Genomic DNA, 22613 nt, shown 5'->3' with positions numbered 1-22613 from the left:
GGTTGGCGGGTCGGGTTCGGGTCAACAGACCCGCCAGAAAATCTGTTGACCCGAACCCCGACCCGCCAACCCGTGACGGGTCAGGTATGCTGACCCGAACCCGAAAATTTCAGGTTTACGGGGCGGCGGGTCGACCCGAAATGACCCGAAACTTAATTTTAATTTATTAATTTATCACTGTAATTTCTAATAAAATCAATTTCTCACAAAACTAATTACATAATCAAGTAATAAAAATTTAAATAAATGATTCCAAATCAAATCTAAAATAAATTAAACACCGTAAAAGTGTTTTATCCCAAGCAAAATATAAAATAAATTAAAACAATACAAAAGTGAAAAATAATATAATATATTATTTGTCCAAGTATAATAATTTCAACTTCACACAAATTAAATAAATTCGTTTAGGATTAAGTAATTAATGCCTTTGAAAAAAAGAATAACTTAGTTTAGTTAGATAAAATTATTTTTATGTTTATTAAATTATTTTTAATTCGTAAACGGGTCATATCGGGTCATATCAGGTCACCACGGGTTGACCCGAAATCGACCGGTTTTCTTTTCGGGTTCATCGGGTCCAACCCGATTCTGACCCGAATTCCCGAAACCTCAACCCAAACCCATTAATTTCGTGTTAGGTTCGTGTCGTGTCGAAAATTGCCACCCCTAGTTGCGGTGATACATTTGCGCCGACAAATTTGAGCGACGATCCGGGCTTTGATCGAGCCGTACCGTTCCTGATTTGTCTCGCGCCTTCAGATCCTCCTTCACGCTTCGACAAGAAGCAAAATATTAAGCAATCGTTCCGACGGAGCTAAATTACTACAGGATAAAGAACGAATAGGAAATTTGGATTTCGAAACAAAAAAGAGAGGGGTGCAACACGAGGACGTCCCAGGGGGTCACCCATCCTAGTACTACTCTCGCCCAAGCACGCTTAACTTCGGAGTTCTGATGGGATCCGGTGCATTAGTGCTGGTATGATCGCACCCGCCATGTTCCTTTCGCGTTATTCTTTTAAACTACCCCGTCCTGCGAAGCAGTGTGGCTTTTCTAGACCGAAATTCATTTTAAGCGTCAATTCAAGCATTTTCCTCTTATCCTTTTATTTATTTACTTTATATATTTTTTTGTTATTGATTTGCACCCTGTTTTTTTCCCTCATCCCGCAACTCTAAATTATCATGAAATCAATCCTTCACGCTTGCAGTCAGGGGTGGCAATTCGGGTCCAAATCAGGTTGGCGGGTCGGGTTCGGGTCAACAGACCCGCCAGAAAATCTGTTGACCCGAACCCCGACCCGCCAACCCGTGACGGGTCAGGTATGCTGACCCGAACCCGAAAATTTCAGGTTTACGGGGCGGCGGGTCGACCCGAAATGACCCGAAACTTAATTTTAATTTATTAATTTATCACTGTAATTTCTAATAAAATCAATTTCTCACAAAACTAATTACATAATCAAGTAATAAAAATTTAAATAAATGATTCCAAATCAAATCTAAAATAAATTAAACACCGTAAAAGTGTTTTATCCCAAGCAAAATATAAAATAAATTAAAACAATACAAAAGTGAAAAATAATATAATATATTATTTGTCCAAGTATAATAATTTCAACTTCACACAAATTAAATAAATTCGTTTAGGATTAAGTAATTAATGCCTTTGAAAAAAAGAATAACTTAGTTTAGTTAGATAAAATTATTTTTATGTTTATTAAATTATTTTTAATTCGTAAACGGGTCATATCGGGTCATATCAGGTCACCACGGGTTGACCCGAAATCGACCGGTTTTCTTTTCGGGTTCATCGGGTCCAACCCGATTCTGACCCGAATTCCCGAAACCTCAACCCAAACCCATTAATTTCGTGTTAGGTTCGTGTCGTGTCGAAAATTGCCACCCCTAGTTGCGGTGATACATTTGCGCCGACAAATTTGAGCGACGATCCGGGCTTTGATCGAGCCGTACCGTTCCTGATTTGTCTCGCGCCTTCAGATCCTCCTTCACGCTTCGACAAGAAGCAAAATATTAAGCAATCGTTCCGACGGAGCTAAATTACTACAGGATAAAGAACGAATAGGAAATTTGGATTTCGAAACAAAAAAGAGAGGGGTGCAACACGAGGACGTCCCAGGGGGTCACCCATCCTAGTACTACTCTCGCCCAAGCACGCTTAACTTCGGAGTTCTGATGGGATCCGGTGCATTAGTGCTGGTATGATCGCACCCGCCATGTTCCTTTCGCGTTATTCTTTTAAACTACCCCGTCCTGCGAAGCAGTGTGGCTTTTCTAGACCGAAATTCATTTTAAGCGTCAATTCAAGCATTTTCCTCTTATCCTTTTATTTATTTACTTTATATATTTTTTTGTTATTGATTTGCACCCTGTTTTTTTCCCTCATCCCGCAACTCTAAATTATCATGAAATCAATCCTTCACGCTTGCAGTCAGGGGTGGCAATTCGGGTCCAAATCAGGTTGGCGGGTCGGGTTCGGGTCAACAGACCCGCCAGAAAATCTGTTGACCCGAACCCCGACCCGCCAACCCGTGACGGGTCAGGTATGCTGACCCGAACCCGAAAATTTCAGGTTTACGGGGCGGCGGGTCGACCCGAAATGACCCGAAACTTAATTTTAATTTATTAATTTATCACTGTAATTTCTAATAAAATCAATTTCTCACAAAACTAATTACATAATCAAGTAATAAAAATTTAAATAAATGATTCCAAATCAAATCTAAAATAAATTAAACACCGTAAAAGTGTTTTATCCCAAGCAAAATATAAAATAAATTAAAACAATACAAAAGTGAAAAATAATATAATATATTATTTGTCCAAGTATAATAATTTCAACTTCACACAAATTAAATAAATTCGTTTAGGATTAAGTAATTAATGCCTTTGAAAAAAAGAATAACTTAGTTTAGTTAGATAAAATTATTTTTATGTTTATTAAATTATTTTTAATTCGTAAACGGGTCATATCGGGTCATATCAGGTCACCACGGGTTGACCCGAAATCGACCGGTTTTCTTTTCGGGTTCATCGGGTCCAACCCGATTCTGACCCGAATTCCCGAAACCTCAACCCAAACCCATTAATTTCGTGTTAGGTTCGTGTCGTGTCGAAAATTGCCACCCCTAGTTGCGGTGATACATTTGCGCCGACAAATTTGAGCGACGATCCGGGCTTTGATCGAGCCGTACCGTTCCTGATTTGTCTCGCGCCTTCAGATCCTCCTTCACGCTTCGACAAGAAGCAAAATATTAAGCAATCGTTCCGACGGAGCTAAATTACTACAGGATAAAGAACGAATAGGAAATTTGGATTTCGAAACAAAAAAGAGAGGGGTGCAACACGAGGACGTCCCAGGGGGTCACCCATCCTAGTACTACTCTCGCCCAAGCACGCTTAACTTCGGAGTTCTGATGGGATCCGGTGCATTAGTGCTGGTATGATCGCACCCGCCATGTTCCTTTCGCGTTATTCTTTTAAACTACCCCGTCCTGCGAAGCAGTGTGGCTTTTCTAGACCGAAATTCATTTTAAGCGTCAATTCAAGCATTTTCCTCTTATCCTTTTATTTATTTACTTTATATATTTTTTTGTTATTGATTTGCACCCTGTTTTTTTCCCTCATCCCGCAACTCTAAATTATCATGAAATCAATCCTTCACGCTTGCAGTCAGGGGTGGCAATTCGGGTCCAAATCAGGTTGGCGGGTCGGGTTCGGGTCAACAGACCCGCCAGAAAATCTGTTGACCCGAACCCCGACCCGCCAACCCGTGACGGGTCAGGTATGCTGACCCGAACCCGAAAATTTCAGGTTTACGGGGCGGCGGGTCGACCCGAAATGACCCGAAACTTAATTTTAATTTATTAATTTATCACTGTAATTTCTAATAAAATCAATTTCTCACAAAACTAATTACATAATCAAGTAATAAAAATTTAAATAAATGATTCCAAATCAAATCTAAAATAAATTAAACACCGTAAAAGTGTTTTATCCCAAGCAAAATATAAAATAAATTAAAACAATACAAAAGTGAAAAATAATATAATATATTATTTGTCCAAGTATAATAATTTCAACTTCACACAAATTAAATAAATTCGTTTAGGATTAAGTAATTAATGCCTTTGAAAAAAAGAATAACTTAGTTTAGTTAGATAAAATTATTTTTATGTTTATTAAATTATTTTTAATTCGTAAACGGGTCATATCGGGTCATATCAGGTCACCACGGGTTGACCCGAAATCGACCGGTTTTCTTTTCGGGTTCATCGGGTCCAACCCGATTCTGACCCGAATTCCCGAAACCTCAACCCAAACCCATTAATTTCGTGTTAGGTTCGTGTCGTGTCGAAAATTGCCACCCCTAGTTGCGGTGATACATTTGCGCCGACAAATTTGAGCGACGATCCGGGCTTTGATCGAGCCGTACCGTTCCTGATTTGTCTCGCGCCTTCAGATCCTCCTTCACGCTTCGACAAGAAGCAAAATATTAAGCAATCGTTCCGACGGAGCTAAATTACTACAGGATAAAGAACGAATAGGAAATTTGGATTTCGAAACAAAAAAGAGAGGGGTGCAACACGAGGACGTCCCAGGGGGTCACCCATCCTAGTACTACTCTCGCCCAAGCACGCTTAACTTCGGAGTTCTGATGGGATCCGGTGCATTAGTGCTGGTATGATCGCACCCGCCATGTTCCTTTCGCGTTATTCTTTTAAACTACCCCGTCCTGCGAAGCAGTGTGGCTTTTCTAGACCGAAATTCATTTTAAGCGTCAATTCAAGCATTTTCCTCTTATCCTTTTATTTATTTACTTTATATATTTTTTTGTTATTGATTTGCACCCTGTTTTTTTCCCTCATCCCGCAACTCTAAATTATCATGAAATCAATCCTTCACGCTTGCAGTCAGGGGTGGCAATTCGGGTCCAAATCAGGTTGGCGGGTCGGGTTCGGGTCAACAGACCCGCCAGAAAATCTGTTGACCCGAACCCCGACCCGCCAACCCGTGACGGGTCAGGTATGCTGACCCGAACCCGAAAATTTCAGGTTTACGGGGCGGCGGGTCGACCCGAAATGACCCGAAACTTAATTTTAATTTATTAATTTATCACTGTAATTTCTAATAAAATCAATTTCTCACAAAACTAATTACATAATCAAGTAATAAAAATTTAAATAAATGATTCCAAATCAAATCTAAAATAAATTAAACACCGTAAAAGTGTTTTATCCCAAGCAAAATATAAAATAAATTAAAACAATACAAAAGTGAAAAATAATATAATATATTATTTGTCCAAGTATAATAATTTCAACTTCACACAAATTAAATAAATTCGTTTAGGATTAAGTAATTAATGCCTTTGAAAAAAAGAATAACTTAGTTTAGTTAGATAAAATTATTTTTATGTTTATTAAATTATTTTTAATTCGTAAACGGGTCATATCGGGTCATATCAGGTCACCACGGGTTGACCCGAAATCGACCGGTTTTCTTTTCGGGTTCATCGGGTCCAACCCGATTCTGACCCGAATTCCCGAAACCTCAACCCAAACCCATTAATTTCGTGTTAGGTTCGTGTCGTGTCGAAAATTGCCACCCCTAGTTGCGGTGATACATTTGCGCCGACAAATTTGAGCGACGATCCGGGCTTTGATCGAGCCGTACCGTTCCTGATTTGTCTCGCGCCTTCAGATCCTCCTTCACGCTTCGACAAGAAGCAAAATATTAAGCAATCGTTCCGACGGAGCTAAATTACTACAGGATAAAGAACGAATAGGAAATTTGGATTTCGAAACAAAAAAGAGAGGGGTGCAACACGAGGACGTCCCAGGGGGTCACCCATCCTAGTACTACTCTCGCCCAAGCACGCTTAACTTCGGAGTTCTGATGGGATCCGGTGCATTAGTGCTGGTATGATCGCACCCGCCATGTTCCTTTCGCGTTATTCTTTTAAACTACCCCGTCCTGCGAAGCAGTGTGGCTTTTCTAGACCGAAATTCATTTTAAGCGTCAATTCAAGCATTTTCCTCTTATCCTTTTATTTATTTACTTTATATATTTTTTTGTTATTGATTTGCACCCTGTTTTTTTCCCTCATCCCGCAACTCTAAATTATCATGAAATCAATCCTTCACGCTTGCAGTCAGGGGTGGCAATTCGGGTCCAAATCAGGTTGGCGGGTCGGGTTCGGGTCAACAGACCCGCCAGAAAATCTGTTGACCCGAACCCCGACCCGCCAACCCGTGACGGGTCAGGTATGCTGACCCGAACCCGAAAATTTCAGGTTTACGGGGCGGCGGGTCGACCCGAAATGACCCGAAACTTAATTTTAATTTATTAATTTATCACTGTAATTTCTAATAAAATCAATTTCTCACAAAACTAATTACATAATCAAGTAATAAAAATTTAAATAAATGATTCCAAATCAAATCTAAAATAAATTAAACACCGTAAAAGTGTTTTATCCCAAGCAAAATATAAAATAAATTAAAACAATACAAAAGTGAAAAATAATATAATATATTATTTGTCCAAGTATAATAATTTCAACTTCACACAAATTAAATAAATTCGTTTAGGATTAAGTAATTAATGCCTTTGAAAAAAAGAATAACTTAGTTTAGTTAGATAAAATTATTTTTATGTTTATTAAATTATTTTTAATTCGTAAACGGGTCATATCGGGTCATATCAGGTCACCACGGGTTGACCCGAAATCGACCGGTTTTCTTTTCGGGTTCATCGGGTCCAACCCGATTCTGACCCGAATTCCCGAAACCTCAACCCAAACCCATTAATTTCGTGTTAGGTTCGTGTCGTGTCGAAAATTGCCACCCCTAGTTGCGGTGATACATTTGCGCCGACAAATTTGAGCGACGATCCGGGCTTTGATCGAGCCGTACCGTTCCTGATTTGTCTCGCGCCTTCAGATCCTCCTTCACGCTTCGACAAGAAGCAAAATATTAAGCAATCGTTCCGACGGAGCTAAATTACTACAGGATAAAGAACGAATAGGAAATTTGGATTTCGAAACAAAAAAGAGAGGGGTGCAACACGAGGACGTCCCAGGGGGTCACCCATCCTAGTACTACTCTCGCCCAAGCACGCTTAACTTCGGAGTTCTGATGGGATCCGGTGCATTAGTGCTGGTATGATCGCACCCGCCATGTTCCTTTCGCGTTATTCTTTTAAACTACCCCGTCCTGCGAAGCAGTGTGGCTTTTCTAGACCGAAATTCATTTTAAGCGTCAATTCAAGCATTTTCCTCTTATCCTTTTATTTATTTACTTTATATATTTTTTTGTTATTGATTTGCACCCTGTTTTTTTCCCTCATCCCGCAACTCTAAATTATCATGAAATCAATCCTTCACGCTTGCAGTCAGGGGTGGCAATTCGGGTCCAAATCAGGTTGGCGGGTCGGGTTCGGGTCAACAGACCCGCCAGAAAATCTGTTGACCCGAACCCCGACCCGCCAACCCGTGACGGGTCAGGTATGCTGACCCGAACCCGAAAATTTCAGGTTTACGGGGCGGCGGGTCGACCCGAAATGACCCGAAACTTAATTTTAATTTATTAATTTATCACTGTAATTTCTAATAAAATCAATTTCTCACAAAACTAATTACATAATCAAGTAATAAAAATTTAAATAAATGATTCCAAATCAAATCTAAAATAAATTAAACACCGTAAAAGTGTTTTATCCCAAGCAAAATATAAAATAAATTAAAACAATACAAAAGTGAAAAATAATATAATATATTATTTGTCCAAGTATAATAATTTCAACTTCACACAAATTAAATAAATTCGTTTAGGATTAAGTAATTAATGCCTTTGAAAAAAAGAATAACTTAGTTTAGTTAGATAAAATTATTTTTATGTTTATTAAATTATTTTTAATTCGTAAACGGGTCATATCGGGTCATATCAGGTCACCACGGGTTGACCCGAAATCGACCGGTTTTCTTTTCGGGTTCATCGGGTCCAACCCGATTCTGACCCGAATTCCCGAAACCTCAACCCAAACCCATTAATTTCGTGTTAGGTTCGTGTCGTGTCGAAAATTGCCACCCCTAGTTGCGGTGATACATTTGCGCCGACAAATTTGAGCGACGATCCGGGCTTTGATCGAGCCGTACCGTTCCTGATTTGTCTCGCGCCTTCAGATCCTCCTTCACGCTTCGACAAGAAGCAAAATATTAAGCAATCGTTCCGACGGAGCTAAATTACTACAGGATAAAGAACGAATAGGAAATTTGGATTTCGAAACAAAAAAGAGAGGGGTGCAACACGAGGACGTCCCAGGGGGTCACCCATCCTAGTACTACTCTCGCCCAAGCACGCTTAACTTCGGAGTTCTGATGGGATCCGGTGCATTAGTGCTGGTATGATCGCACCCGCCATGTTCCTTTCGCGTTATTCTTTTAAACTACCCCGTCCTGCGAAGCAGTGTGGCTTTTCTAGACCGAAATTCATTTTAAGCGTCAATTCAAGCATTTTCCTCTTATCCTTTTATTTATTTACTTTATATATTTTTTTGTTATTGATTTGCACCCTGTTTTTTTCCCTCATCCCGCAACTCTAAATTATCATGAAATCAATCCTTCACGCTTGCAGTCAGGGGTGGCAATTCGGGTCCAAATCAGGTTGGCGGGTCGGGTTCGGGTCAACAGACCCGCCAGAAAATCTGTTGACCCGAACCCCGACCCGCCAACCCGTGACGGGTCAGGTATGCTGACCCGAACCCGAAAATTTCAGGTTTACGGGGCGGCGGGTCGACCCGAAATGACCCGAAACTTAATTTTAATTTATTAATTTATCACTGTAATTTCTAATAAAATCAATTTCTCACAAAACTAATTACATAATCAAGTAATAAAAATTTAAATAAATGATTCCAAATCAAATCTAAAATAAATTAAACACCGTAAAAGTGTTTTATCCCAAGCAAAATATAAAATAAATTAAAACAATACAAAAGTGAAAAATAATATAATATATTATTTGTCCAAGTATAATAATTTCAACTTCACACAAATTAAATAAATTCGTTTAGGATTAAGTAATTAATGCCTTTGAAAAAAAGAATAACTTAGTTTAGTTAGATAAAATTATTTTTATGTTTATTAAATTATTTTTAATTCGTAAACGGGTCATATCGGGTCATATCAGGTCACCACGGGTTGACCCGAAATCGACCGGTTTTCTTTTCGGGTTCATCGGGTCCAACCCGATTCTGACCCGAATTCCCGAAACCTCAACCCAAACCCATTAATTTCGTGTTAGGTTCGTGTCGTGTCGAAAATTGCCACCCCTAGTTGCGGTGATACATTTGCGCCGACAAATTTGAGCGACGATCCGGGCTTTGATCGAGCCGTACCGTTCCTGATTTGTCTCGCGCCTTCAGATCCTCCTTCACGCTTCGACAAGAAGCAAAATATTAAGCAATCGTTCCGACGGAGCTAAATTACTACAGGATAAAGAACGAATAGGAAATTTGGATTTCGAAACAAAAAAGAGAGGGGTGCAACACGAGGACGTCCCAGGGGGTCACCCATCCTAGTACTACTCTCGCCCAAGCACGCTTAACTTCGGAGTTCTGATGGGATCCGGTGCATTAGTGCTGGTATGATCGCACCCGCCATGTTCCTTTCGCGTTATTCTTTTAAACTACCCCGTCCTGCGAAGCAGTGTGGCTTTTCTAGACCGAAATTCATTTTAAGCGTCAATTCAAGCATTTTCCTCTTATCCTTTTATTTATTTACTTTATATATTTTTTTGTTATTGATTTGCACCCTGTTTTTTTCCCTCATCCCGCAACTCTAAATTATCATGAAATCAATCCTTCACGCTTGCAGTCAGGGGTGGCAATTCGGGTCCAAATCAGGTTGGCGGGTCGGGTTCGGGTCAACAGACCCGCCAGAAAATCTGTTGACCCGAACCCCGACCCGCCAACCCGTGACGGGTCAGGTATGCTGACCCGAACCCGAAAATTTCAGGTTTACGGGGCGGCGGGTCGACCCGAAATGACCCGAAACTTAATTTTAATTTATTAATTTATCACTGTAATTTCTAATAAAATCAATTTCTCACAAAACTAATTACATAATCAAGTAATAAAAATTTAAATAAATGATTCCAAATCAAATCTAAAATAAATTAAACACCGTAAAAGTGTTTTATCCCAAGCAAAATATAAAATAAATTAAAACAATACAAAAGTGAAAAATAATATAATATATTATTTGTCCAAGTATAATAATTTCAACTTCACACAAATTAAATAAATTCGTTTAGGATTAAGTAATTAATGCCTTTGAAAAAAAGAATAACTTAGTTTAGTTAGATAAAATTATTTTTATGTTTATTAAATTATTTTTAATTCGTAAACGGGTCATATCGGGTCATATCAGGTCACCACGGGTTGACCCGAAATCGACCGGTTTTCTTTTCGGGTTCATCGGGTCCAACCCGATTCTGACCCGAATTCCCGAAACCTCAACCCAAACCCATTAATTTCGTGTTAGGTTCGTGTCGTGTCGAAAATTGCCACCCCTAGTTGCGGTGATACATTTGCGCCGACAAATTTGAGCGACGATCCGGGCTTTGATCGAGCCGTACCGTTCCTGATTTGTCTCGCGCCTTCAGATCCTCCTTCACGCTTCGACAAGAAGCAAAATATTAAGCAATCGTTCCGACGGAGCTAAATTACTACAGGATAAAGAACGAATAGGAAATTTGGATTTCGAAACAAAAAAGAGAGGGGTGCAACACGAGGACGTCCCAGGGGGTCACCCATCCTAGTACTACTCTCGCCCAAGCACGCTTAACTTCGGAGTTCTGATGGGATCCGGTGCATTAGTGCTGGTATGATCGCACCCGCCATGTTCCTTTCGCGTTATTCTTTTAAACTACCCCGTCCTGCGAAGCAGTGTGGCTTTTCTAGACCGAAATTCATTTTAAGCGTCAATTCAAGCATTTTCCTCTTATCCTTTTATTTATTTACTTTATATATTTTTTTGTTATTGATTTGCACCCTGTTTTTTTCCCTCATCCCGCAACTCTAAATTATCATGAAATCAATCCTTCACGCTTGCAGTCAGGGGTGGCAATTCGGGTCCAAATCAGGTTGGCGGGTCGGGTTCGGGTCAACAGACCCGCCAGAAAATCTGTTGACCCGAACCCCGACCCGCCAACCCGTGACGGGTCAGGTATGCTGACCCGAACCCGAAAATTTCAGGTTTACGGGGCGGCGGGTCGACCCGAAATGACCCGAAACTTAATTTTAATTTATTAATTTATCACTGTAATTTCTAATAAAATCAATTTCTCACAAAACTAATTACATAATCAAGTAATAAAAATTTAAATAAATGATTCCAAATCAAATCTAAAATAAATTAAACACCGTAAAAGTGTTTTATCCCAAGCAAAATATAAAATAAATTAAAACAATACAAAAGTGAAAAATAATATAATATATTATTTGTCCAAGTATAATAATTTCAACTTCACACAAATTAAATAAATTCGTTTAGGATTAAGTAATTAATGCCTTTGAAAAAAAGAATAACTTAGTTTAGTTAGATAAAATTATTTTTATGTTTATTAAATTATTTTTAATTCGTAAACGGGTCATATCGGGTCATATCAGGTCACCACGGGTTGACCCGAAATCGACCGGTTTTCTTTTCGGGTTCATCGGGTCCAACCCGATTCTGACCCGAATTCCCGAAACCTCAACCCAAACCCATTAATTTCGTGTTAGGTTCGTGTCGTGTCGAAAATTGCCACCCCTAGTTGCGGTGATACATTTGCGCCGACAAATTTGAGCGACGATCCGGGCTTTGATCGAGCCGTACCGTTCCTGATTTGTCTCGCGCCTTCAGATCCTCCTTCACGCTTCGACAAGAAGCAAAATATTAAGCAATCGTTCCGACGGAGCTAAATTACTACAGGATAAAGAACGAATAGGAAATTTGGATTTCGAAACAAAAAAGAGAGGGGTGCAACACGAGGACGTCCCAGGGGGTCACCCATCCTAGTACTACTCTCGCCCAAGCACGCTTAACTTCGGAGTTCTGATGGGATCCGGTGCATTAGTGCTGGTATGATCGCACCCGCCATGTTCCTTTCGCGTTATTCTTTTAAACTACCCCGTCCTGCGAAGCAGTGTGGCTTTTCTAGACCGAAATTCATTTTAAGCGTCAATTCAAGCATTTTCCTCTTATCCTTTTATTTATTTACTTTATATATTTTTTTGTTATTGATTTGCACCCTGTTTTTTTCCCTCATCCCGCAACTCTAAATTATCATGAAATCAATCCTTCACGCTTGCAGTCAGGGGTGGCAATTCGGGTCCAAATCAGGTTGGCGGGTCGGGTTCGGGTCAACAGACCCGCCAGAAAATCTGTTGACCCGAACCCCGACCCGCCAACCCGTGACGGGTCAGGTATGCTGACCCGAACCCGAAAATTTCAGGTTTACGGGGCGGCGGGTCGACCCGAAATGACCCGAAACTTAATTTTAATTTATTAATTTATCACTGTAATTTCTAATAAAATCAATTTCTCACAAAACTAATTACATAATCAAGTAATAAAAATTTAAATAAATGATTCCAAATCAAATCTAAAATAAATTAAACACCGTAAAAGTGTTTTATCCCAAGCAAAATATAAAATAAATTAAAACAATACAAAAGTGAAAAATAATATAATATATTATTTGTCCAAGTATAATAATTTCAACTTCACACAAATTAAATAAATTCGTTTAGGATTAAGTAATTAATGCCTTTGAAAAAAAGAATAACTTAGTTTAGTTAGATAAAATTATTTTTATGTTTATTAAATTATTTTTAATTCGTAAACGGGTCATATCGGGTCATATCAGGTCACCACGGGTTGACCCGAAATCGACCGGTTTTCTTTTCGGGTTCATCGGGTCCAACCCGATTCTGACCCGAATTCCCGAAACCTCAACCCAAACCCATTAATTTCGTGTTAGGTTCGTGTCGTGTCGAAAATTGCCACCCCTAGTTGCGGTGATACATTTGCGCCGACAAATTTGAGCGACGATCCGGGCTTTGATCGAGCCGTACCGTTCCTGATTTGTCTCGCGCCTTCAGATCCTCCTTCACGCTTCGACAAGAAGCAAAATATTAAGCAATCGTTCCGACGGAGCTAAATTACTACAGGATAAAGAACGAATAGGAAATTTGGATTTCGAAACAAAAAAGAGAGGGGTGCAACACGAGGACGTCCCAGGGGGTCACCCATCCTAGTACTACTCTCGCCCAAGCACGCTTAACTTCGGAGTTCTGATGGGATCCGGTGCATTAGTGCTGGTATGATCGCACCCGCCATGTTCCTTTCGCGTTATTCTTTTAAACTACCCCGTCCTGCGAAGCAGTGTGGCTTTTCTAGACCGAAATTCATTTTAAGCGTCAATTCAAGCATTTTCCTCTTATCCTTTTATTTATTTACTTTATATATTTTTTTGTTATTGATTTGCACCCTGTTTTTTTCCCTCATCCCGCAACTCTAAATTATCATGAAATCAATCCTTCACGCTTGCAGTCAGGGGTGGCAATTCGGGTCCAAATCAGGTTGGCGGGTCGGGTTCGGGTCAACAGACCCGCCAGAAAATCTGTTGACCCGAACCCCGACCCGCCAACCCGTGACGGGTCAGGTATGCTGACCCGAACCCGAAAATTTCAGGTTTACGGGGCGGCGGGTCGACCCGAAATGACCCGAAACTTAATTTTAATTTATTAATTTATCACTGTAATTTCTAATAAAATCAATTTCTCACAAAACTAATTACATAATCAAGTAATAAAAATTTAAATAAATGATTCCAAATCAAATCTAAAATAAATTAAACACCGTAAAAGTGTTTTATCCCAAGCAAAATATAAAATAAATTAAAACAATACAAAAGTGAAAAATAATATAATATATTATTTGTCCAAGTATAATAATTTCAACTTCACACAAATTAAATAAATTCGTTTAGGATTAAGTAATTAATGCCTTTGAAAAAAAGAATAACTTAGTTTAGTTAGATAAAATTATTTTTATGTTTATTAAATTATTTTTAATTCGTAAACGGGTCATATCGGGTCATATCAGGTCACCACGGGTTGACCCGAAATCGACCGGTTTTCTTTTCGGGTTCATCGGGTCCAACCCGATTCTGACCCGAATTCCCGAAACCTCAACCCAAACCCATTAATTTCGTGTTAGGTTCGTGTCGTGTCGAAAATTGCCACCCCTAGTTGCGGTGATACATTTGCGCCGACAAATTTGAGCGACGATCCGGGCTTTGATCGAGCCGTACCGTTCCTGATTTGTCTCGCGCCTTCAGATCCTCCTTCACGCTTCGACAAGAAGCAAAATATTAAGCAATCGTTCCGACGGAGCTAAATTACTACAGGATAAAGAACGAATAGGAAATTTGGATTTCGAAACAAAAAAGAGAGGGGTGCAACACGAGGACGTCCCAGGGGGTCACCCATCCTAGTACTACTCTCGCCCAAGCACGCTTAACTTCGGAGTTCTGATGGGATCCGGTGCATTAGTGCTGGTATGATCGCACCCGCCATGTTCCTTTCGCGTTATTCTTTTAAACTACCCCGTCCTGCGAAGCAGTGTGGCTTTTCTAGACCGAAATTCATTTTAAGCGTCAATTCAAGCATTTTCCTCTTATCCTTTTATTTATTTACTTTATATATTTTTTTGTTATTGATTTGCACCCTGTTTTTTTCCCTCATCCCGCAACTCTAAATTATCATGAAATCAATCCTTCACGCTTGCAGTCAGGGGTGGCAATTCGGGTCCAAATCAGGTTGGCGGGTCGGGTTCGGGTCAACAGACCCGCCAGAAAATCTGTTGACCCGAACCCCGACCCGCCAACCCGTGACGGGTCAGGTATGCTGACCCGAACCCGAAAATTTCAGGTTTACGGGGCGGCGGGTCGACCCGAAATGACCCGAAACTTAATTTTAATTTATTAATTTATCACTGTAATTTCTAATAAAATCAATTTCTCACAAAACTAATTACATAATCAAGTAATAAAAATTTAAATAAATGATTCCAAATCAAATCTAAAATAAATTAAACACCGTAAAAGTGTTTTATCCCAAGCAAAATATAAAATAAATTAAAACAATACAAAAGTGAAAAATAATATAATATATTATTTGTCCAAGTATAATAATTTCAACTTCACACAAATTAAATAAATTCGTTTAGGATTAAGTAATTAATGCCTTTGAAAAAAAGAATAACTTAGTTTAGTTAGATAAAATTATTTTTATGTTTATTAAATTATTTTTAATTCGTAAACGGGTCATATCGGGTCATATCAGGTCACCACGGGTTGACCCGAAATCGACCGGTTTTCTTTTCGGGTTCATCGGGTCCAACCCGATTCTGACCCGAATTCCCGAAACCTCAACCCAAACCCATTAATTTCGTGTTAGGTTCGTGTCGTGTCGAAAATTGCCACCCCTAGTTGCGGTGATACATTTGCGCCGACAAATTTGAGCGACGATCCGGGCTTTGATCGAGCCGTACCGTTCCTGATTTGTCTCGCGCCTTCAGATCCTCCTTCACGCTTCGACAAGAAGCAAAATATTAAGCAATCGTTCCGACGGAGCTAAATTACTACAGGATAAAGAACGAATAGGAAATTTGGATTTCGAAACAAAAAAGAGAGGGGTGCAACACGAGGACGTCCCAGGGGGTCACCCATCCTAGTACTACTCTCGCCCAAGCACGCTTAACTTCGGAGTTCTGATGGGATCCGGTGCATTAGTGCTGGTATGATCGCACCCGCCATGTTCCTTTCGCGTTATTCTTTTAAACTACCCCGTCCTGCGAAGCAGTGTGGCTTTTCTAGACCGAAATTCATTTTAAGCGTCAATTCAAGCATTTTCCTCTTATCCTTTTATTTATTTACTTTATATTTTTTTTTGTTATTGATTTGCACCCTGTTTTTTTCCCTCATCCCGCAACTCTAAATTATCATGAAATCAATCCTTCACGCTTGCAGTCAGGGGTGGCAATTCGGGTCCAAATCAGGTTGGCGGGTCGGGTTCGGGTCAACAGACCCGCCAGAAAATCTGTTGATTTCTAATAAAATCAATTTCTCACAAAACTAATTACATAATCAAGTAATAAAAATTTAAATAAATGATTCCAAATCAAATCTAAAATAAATTAAACACCGTAAAAGTGTTTTATCCCAAGCAAAATATAAAATAAATTAAAACAATACAAAAGTGAAAAATAATATAATATATTATTTGTCCAAGTATAATAATTTCAACTTCACACAAATTAAATAAATTCGTTTAGGATTAAGTAATTAATGCCTTTGAAAAAAAGAATAACTTAGTTTAGTTAGATAAAATTATTTTTATGTTTATTAAATTATTTTTAATTCGTAAACGGGTCATATCGGGTCATATCAGGTCACCACGGGTTGACCCGAAATCGACCGGTTTTCTTTTCGGGTTCATCGGGTCCAACCCGATTCTGACCCGAATTCCCGAAACCTCAACCCAAACCCATTAATTTCGTGTTAGGTTCGTGTCGTGTCGAAAATTGCCACCCCTAGTTGCGGTGATACATTTGCGCCGACAAATTTGAGCGACGATCCGGGCTTTGATCGAGCCGTACCGTTCCTGATTTGTCTCGCGCCTTCAGATCCTCCTTCACGCTTCGACAAGAAGCAAAATATTAAGCAATCGTTCCGACGGAGCTAAATTACTACAGGATAAAGAACGAATAGGAAATTTGGATTTCGAAACAAAAAAGAGAGGGGTGCAACACGAGGACGTCCCAGGGGGTCACCCATCCTAGTACTACTCTCGCCCAAGCACGCTTAACTTCGGAGTTCTGATGGGATCCGGTGCATTAGTGCTGGTATGATCGCACCCGCCATGTTCCTTTCGCGTTATTCTTTTAAACTACCCCGTCCTGCGAAGCAGTGTGGCTTTTCTAGACCGAAATTCATTTTAAGCGTCAATTCAAGCATTTTCCTCTTATCCTTTTATTTATTTACTTTATATATTTTTTTGTTATTGATTTGCACCCTGTTTTTTTCCCTCATCCCGCAACTCTAAATTATCATGAAATCAATCCTTCACGCTTGCAGTCAGGGGTGGCAATTCGGGTCCAAATCAGGTTGGCGGGTCGGGTTCGGGTCAACAGACCCGCCAGAAAATCTGTTGACCCGAACCCCGACCCGCCAACCCGTGACGGGTCAGGTATGCTGACCCGAACCCGAAAATTTCAGGTTTACGGGGCGGCGGGTCGACCCGAAATGACCCGAAACTTAATTTTAATTTATTAATTTATCACTGTAATTTCTAATAAAATCAATTTCTCACAAAACTAATTACATAATCAAGTAATAAAAATTTAAATAAATGATTCCAAATCAAATCTAAAATAAATTAAACACCGTAAAAGTGTTTTATCCCAAGCAAAATATAAAATAAATTAAAACAATACAAAAGTGAAAAATAATATAATATATTATTTGTCCAAGTATAATAATTTCAACTTCACACAAATTAAATAAATTCGTTTAGGATTAAGTAATTAATGCCTTTGAAAAAAAGAATAACTTAGTTTAGTTAGATAAAATTATTTTTATGTTTATTAAATTATTTTTAATTCGTAAACGGGTCATATCGGGTCATATCAGGTCACCACGGGTTGACCCGAAATCGACCGGTTTTCTTTTCGGGTTCATCGGGTCCAACCCGATTCTGACCCGAATTCCCGAAACCTCAACCCAAACCCATTAATTTCGTGTTAGGTTCGTGTCGTGTCGAAAATTGCCACCCCTAGTTGCGGTGATACATTTGCGCCGACAAATTTGAGCGACGATCCGGGCTTTGATCGAGCCGTACCGTTCCTGATTTGTCTCGCGCCTTCAGATCCTCCTTCACGCTTCGACAAGAAGCAAAATATTAAGCAATCGTTCCGACGGAGCTAAATTACTACAGGATAAAGAACGAATAGGAAATTTGGATTTCGAAACAAAAAAGAGAGGGGTGCAACACGAGGACGTCCCAGGGGGTCACCCATCCTAGTACTACTCTCGCCCAAGCACGCTTAACTTCGGAGTTCTGATGGGATCCGGTGCATTAGTGCTGGTATGATCGCACCCGCCATGTTCCTTTCGCGTTATTCTTTTAAACTACCCCGTCCTGCGAAGCAGTGTGGCTTTTCTAGACCGAAATTCATTTTAAGCGTCAATTCAAGCATTTTCCTCTTATCCTTTTATTTATTTACTTTATATTTTTTTTTGTTATTGATTTGCACCCTGTTTTTTTCCCTCATCCCGCAACTCTAAATTATCATGAAATCAATCCTTCACGCTTGCAGTCAGGGGTGGCAATTCGGGTCCAAATCAGGTTGGCGGGTCGGGTTCGGGTCAACAGACCCGCCAGAAAATCTGTTGACCCGAACCCCGACCCGCCAACCCGTGACGGGTCAGGTATGCTGACCCGAACCCGAAAATTTCAGGTTTACGGGGCGGCGGGTCGACCCGAAATGACCCGAAACTTAATTTTAATTTATTAATTTATCACTGTAATTTCTAATAAAATCAATTTCTCACAAAACTAATTACATAATCAAGTAATAAAAATTTAAATAAATGATTCCAAATCAAATCTAAAATAAATTAAACACCGTAAAAGTGTTTTATCCCAAGCAAAATATAAAATAAATTAAAACAATACAAAAGTGAAAAATAATATAATATATTATTTGTCCAAGTATAATAATTTCAACTTCACACAAATTAAATAAATTCGTTTAGGATTAAGTAATTAATGCCTTTGAAAAAAAGAATAACTTAGTTTAGTTAGATAAAATTATTTTTATGTTTATTAAATTATTTTTAATTCGTAAACGGGTCATATCGGGTCATATCAGGTCACCACGGGTTGACCCGAAATCGACCGGTTTTCTTTTCGGGTTCATCGGGTCCAACCCGATTCTGACCCGAATTCCCGAAACCTCAACCCAAACCCATTAATTTCGTGTTAGGTTCGTGTCGTGTCGAAAATTGCCACCCCTAGTTGCGGTGATACATTTGCGCCGACAAATTTGAGCGACGATCCGGGCTTTGATCGAGCCGTACCGTTCCTGATTTGTCTCGCGCCTTCAGATCCTCCTTCACGCTTCGACAAGAAGCAAAATATTAAGCAATCGTTCCGACGGAGCTAAATTACTACAGGATAAAGAACGAATAGGAAATTTGGATTTCGAAACAAAAAAGAGAGGGGTGCAACACGAGGACGTCCCAGGGGGTCACCCATCCTAGTACTACTCTCGCCCAAGCACGCTTAACTTCGGAGTTCTGATGGGATCCGGTGCATTAGTGCTGGTATGATCGCACCCGCCATGTTCCTTTCGCGTTATTCTTTTAAACTACCCCGTCCTGCGAAGCAGTGTGGCTTTTCTAGACCGAAATTCATTTTAAGCGTCAATTCAAGCATTTTCCTCTTATCCTTTTATTTATTTACTTTATATATTTTTTTGTTATTGATTTGCACCCTGTTTTTTTCCCTCATCCCGCAACTCTAAATTATCATGAAATCAATCCTTCACGCTTGCAGTCAGGGGTGGCAATTCGGGTCCAAATCAGGTTGGCGGGTCGGGTTCGGGTCAACAGACCCGCCAGAAAATCTGTTGACCCGAACCCCGACCCGCCAACCCGTGACGGGTCAGGTATGCTGACCCGAACCCGAAAATTTCAGGTTTACGGGGCGGCGGGTCGACCCGAAATGACCCGAAACTTAATTTTAATTTATTAATTTATCACTGTAATTTCTAATAAAATCAATTTCTCACAAAACTAATTACATAATCAAGTAATAAAAATTTAAATAAATGATTCCAAATCAAATCTAAAATAAATTAAACACCGTAAAAGTGTTTTATCCCAAGCAAAATATAAAATAAATTAAAACAATACAAAAGTGAAAAATAATATAATATATTATTTGTCCAAGTATAATAATTTCAACTTCACACAAATTAAATAAATTCGTTTAGGATTAAGTAATTAATGCCTTTGAAAAAAAGAATAACTTAGTTTAGTTAGATAAAATTATTTTTATGTTTATTAAATTATTTTTAATTCGTAAACGGGTCATATCGGGTCATATCAGGTCACCACGGGTTGACCCGAAATCGACCGGTTTTCTTTTCGGGTTCATCGGGTCCAACCCGATTCTGACCCGAATTCCCGAAACCTCAACCCAAACCCATTAATTTCGTGTTAGGTTCGTGTCGTGTCGAAAATTGCCACCCCTAGTTGCGGTGATACATTTGCGCCGACAAATTTGAGCGACGATCCGGGCTTTGATCGAGCCGTACCGTTCCTGATTTGTCTCGCGCCTTCAGATCCTCCTTCACGCTTCGACAAGAAGCAAAATATTAAGCAATCGTTCCGACGGAGCTAAATTACTACAGGATAAAGAACGAATAGGAAATTTGGATTTCGAAACAAAAAAGAGAGGGGTGCAACACGAGGACGTCCCAGGGGGTCACCCATCCTAGTACTACTCTCGCCCAAGCACGCTTAACTTCGGAGTTCTGATGGGATCCGGTGCATTAGTGCTGGTATGATCGCACCCGCCATGTTCCTTTCGCGTTATTCTTTTAAACTACCCCGTCCTGCGAAGCAGTGTGGCTTTTCTAGACCGAAATTCATTTTAAGCGTCAATTCAAGCATTTTCCTCTTATCCTTTTATTTATTTACTTTATATTTTTTTTTGTTATTGATTTGCACCCTGTTTTTTTCCCTCATCCCGCAACTCTAAATTATCATGAAATCAATCCTTCACGCTTGCAGTCAGGGGTGGCAATTCGGGTCCAAATCAGGTTGGCGGGTCGGGTTCGGGTCAACAGACCCGCCAGAAAATCTGTTGACCCGAACCCCGACCCGCCAACCCGTGACGGGTCAGGTATGCTGACCCGAACCCGAAAATTTCAGGTTTACGGTCACTGTAATTTCTAATAAAATCAATTTCTCACAAAACTAATTACATAATCAAGTAATAAAAATTTAAATAAATGATTCCAAATCAAATCTAAAATAAATTAAACACCGTAAAAGTGTTTTATCCCAAGCAAAATATAAAATAAATTAAAACAATACAAAAGTGAAAAATAATATAATATATTATTTGTCCAAGTATAATAATTTCAACTTCACACAAATTAAATAAATTCGTTTAGGATTAAGTAATTAATGCCTTTGAAAAAAAGAATAACTTAGTTTAGTTAGATAAAATTATTTTTATGTTTATTAAATTATTTTTAATTCGTAAACGGGTCATATCGGGTCATATCAGGTCACCACGGGTTGACCCGAAATCGACCGGTTTTCTTTTCGGGTTCATCGGGTCCAACCCGATTCTGACCCGAATTCCCGAAACCTCAACCCAAACCCATTAATTTCGTGTTAGGTTCGTGTCGTGTTTTCAGGTCGTGTCGAAAATTGCCACCCATAGTTGCGGTGATACATTTGCGCCGACAAATTTGAGCGACGATCCGGGCTTTGATCGAGCCGTACCGTTCCTGATTTGTCTCGCGCCTTCAGATCCTCCTTCACGCTTCGACAAGAAGCAAAATATTAAGCAATCGTTCCGACGGAGCTAAATTACTACAGGATAAAGAACGAATAGGAAATTTGGATTTCGAAACAAAAAAGAGAGGGGTGCAACACGAGGACTTCCCAGGGGGTCACCCATCCTAGTACTACTCTCGCCCAAGCACGCTTAACTTCGGAGTTCTGATGGGATCCGGTGCATTAGTGCTGGTATGATCGCACCCGCCATGTTCCTTTCGCTTTATTCTTTTAAACTACCCCGTCCTGCGAAGCAGTGTGGCTTTTCTAGACCGAAATTCATTTTAAGCGTCAATTCAAGCATTTTCCTCTTATCCTTTTATTTATTTACTTTATATTTTTTTTTGTTATTGATTTGCACCCTGTTTTTTTCCCTCATCCCGCAACTCTAAATTATCATGAAATCAATCCTTCACGCTTGCAGTTAGGGGTGGCAATTCGGGTCCAAATCAGGTTGGCGGGTCGGGTTCGGGTCAACAGACCCGCCAGAAAATCTGTTGACCCGAACCCCGACCCGCCAACCCGTGACGGGTCAGGTATGCTGACCCGAACCCGAAAATTTCAGGTTTACGGGGCGGCGGGTCGACCCGAAATGACCCGAAACTTAATTTTAATTTATTAATTTATCACTGTAATTTCTAATAAAATCAATTTCTCACAAAACTAATTACATAATCAAGTAATAAAAATTTAAATAAATGATTCCAAATCAAATCTAAAATAAATTAAACACCGTAAAAGTGTTTTATCCCAAGCAAAATATAAAATAAATTAAAACAATACAAAAGTGAAAAATAATATAATATATTATTTGTCCAAGTATAATAATTTCAACTTCACACAAATTAAATAAATTCGTTTAGGATTAAGTAATTAATGCCTTTGAAAAAAAGAATAACTT

General features: G+C 39.4%; 18 non-coding genes across 18 annotated transcripts; all 18 read right to left on the bottom strand.

The window, feature by feature from the left end:
- Positions 1 to 876: 876 nt before the first annotated feature.
- LOC140031380 (5S ribosomal RNA) lies at positions 877 to 995 on the bottom strand. The gene has a single exon (XR_011835301.1). It is a non-coding gene; the product is annotated as a 5S ribosomal RNA (ribosomal RNA).
- A 1122-nt stretch (positions 996 to 2117) lies between these two features.
- On the bottom strand, positions 2118 to 2236 carry LOC140031379 (5S ribosomal RNA). The gene has a single exon (XR_011835300.1). It is a non-coding gene; the product is annotated as a 5S ribosomal RNA (ribosomal RNA).
- A 1122-nt stretch (positions 2237 to 3358) lies between these two features.
- LOC140031378 (5S ribosomal RNA) lies at positions 3359 to 3477 on the bottom strand. The gene has a single exon (XR_011835299.1). It is a non-coding gene; the product is annotated as a 5S ribosomal RNA (ribosomal RNA).
- Positions 3478 to 4599: 1122 nt separating this feature from the next.
- LOC140031377 (5S ribosomal RNA) lies at positions 4600 to 4718 on the bottom strand. Its single transcript, XR_011835298.1, has one exon. It is a non-coding gene; the product is annotated as a 5S ribosomal RNA (ribosomal RNA).
- A 1122-nt stretch (positions 4719 to 5840) lies between these two features.
- Positions 5841 to 5959, bottom strand: LOC140031376 (5S ribosomal RNA). The gene has a single exon (XR_011835297.1). It is a non-coding gene; the product is annotated as a 5S ribosomal RNA (ribosomal RNA).
- A 1122-nt stretch (positions 5960 to 7081) lies between these two features.
- On the bottom strand, positions 7082 to 7200 carry LOC140031375 (5S ribosomal RNA). The gene has a single exon (XR_011835296.1). It is a non-coding gene; the product is annotated as a 5S ribosomal RNA (ribosomal RNA).
- Positions 7201 to 8322: 1122 nt separating this feature from the next.
- Positions 8323 to 8441, bottom strand: LOC140031374 (5S ribosomal RNA). The gene has a single exon (XR_011835295.1). It is a non-coding gene; the product is annotated as a 5S ribosomal RNA (ribosomal RNA).
- Positions 8442 to 9563: 1122 nt separating this feature from the next.
- Positions 9564 to 9682, bottom strand: LOC140031373 (5S ribosomal RNA). Its single transcript, XR_011835294.1, has one exon. It is a non-coding gene; the product is annotated as a 5S ribosomal RNA (ribosomal RNA).
- Positions 9683 to 10804: 1122 nt separating this feature from the next.
- On the bottom strand, positions 10805 to 10923 carry LOC140031372 (5S ribosomal RNA). The gene has a single exon (XR_011835293.1). It is a non-coding gene; the product is annotated as a 5S ribosomal RNA (ribosomal RNA).
- A 1122-nt stretch (positions 10924 to 12045) lies between these two features.
- Positions 12046 to 12164, bottom strand: LOC140031370 (5S ribosomal RNA). Its single transcript, XR_011835291.1, has one exon. It is a non-coding gene; the product is annotated as a 5S ribosomal RNA (ribosomal RNA).
- Positions 12165 to 13286: 1122 nt separating this feature from the next.
- LOC140031369 (5S ribosomal RNA) lies at positions 13287 to 13405 on the bottom strand. The gene has a single exon (XR_011835290.1). It is a non-coding gene; the product is annotated as a 5S ribosomal RNA (ribosomal RNA).
- Positions 13406 to 14527: 1122 nt separating this feature from the next.
- LOC140031368 (5S ribosomal RNA) lies at positions 14528 to 14646 on the bottom strand. The gene has a single exon (XR_011835289.1). It is a non-coding gene; the product is annotated as a 5S ribosomal RNA (ribosomal RNA).
- A 1122-nt stretch (positions 14647 to 15768) lies between these two features.
- On the bottom strand, positions 15769 to 15887 carry LOC140031367 (5S ribosomal RNA). Its single transcript, XR_011835288.1, has one exon. It is a non-coding gene; the product is annotated as a 5S ribosomal RNA (ribosomal RNA).
- A 988-nt stretch (positions 15888 to 16875) lies between these two features.
- Positions 16876 to 16994, bottom strand: LOC140031366 (5S ribosomal RNA). Its single transcript, XR_011835287.1, has one exon. It is a non-coding gene; the product is annotated as a 5S ribosomal RNA (ribosomal RNA).
- A 1122-nt stretch (positions 16995 to 18116) lies between these two features.
- Positions 18117 to 18235, bottom strand: LOC140031365 (5S ribosomal RNA). Its single transcript, XR_011835286.1, has one exon. It is a non-coding gene; the product is annotated as a 5S ribosomal RNA (ribosomal RNA).
- Positions 18236 to 19357: 1122 nt separating this feature from the next.
- On the bottom strand, positions 19358 to 19476 carry LOC140031364 (5S ribosomal RNA). Its single transcript, XR_011835285.1, has one exon. It is a non-coding gene; the product is annotated as a 5S ribosomal RNA (ribosomal RNA).
- A 1122-nt stretch (positions 19477 to 20598) lies between these two features.
- On the bottom strand, positions 20599 to 20717 carry LOC140031363 (5S ribosomal RNA). The gene has a single exon (XR_011835284.1). It is a non-coding gene; the product is annotated as a 5S ribosomal RNA (ribosomal RNA).
- A 1082-nt stretch (positions 20718 to 21799) lies between these two features.
- Positions 21800 to 21918, bottom strand: LOC140029286 (5S ribosomal RNA). Its single transcript, XR_011833190.1, has one exon. It is a non-coding gene; the product is annotated as a 5S ribosomal RNA (ribosomal RNA).
- Between the last annotated feature and the right edge of the window lie 695 nt (positions 21919 to 22613).

The sequence above is a fragment of the Coffea arabica genome, chromosome 11e (genome assembly GCF_036785885.1).
Source record: "Coffea arabica cultivar ET-39 chromosome 11e, Coffea Arabica ET-39 HiFi, whole genome shotgun sequence".
Classification (NCBI taxonomy): domain Eukaryota; kingdom Viridiplantae; phylum Streptophyta; class Magnoliopsida; order Gentianales; family Rubiaceae; genus Coffea; species Coffea arabica.
Note: the sequence above shows the minus strand (reverse complement) of the source record. Positions and strands in the feature narration are given on the sequence as shown.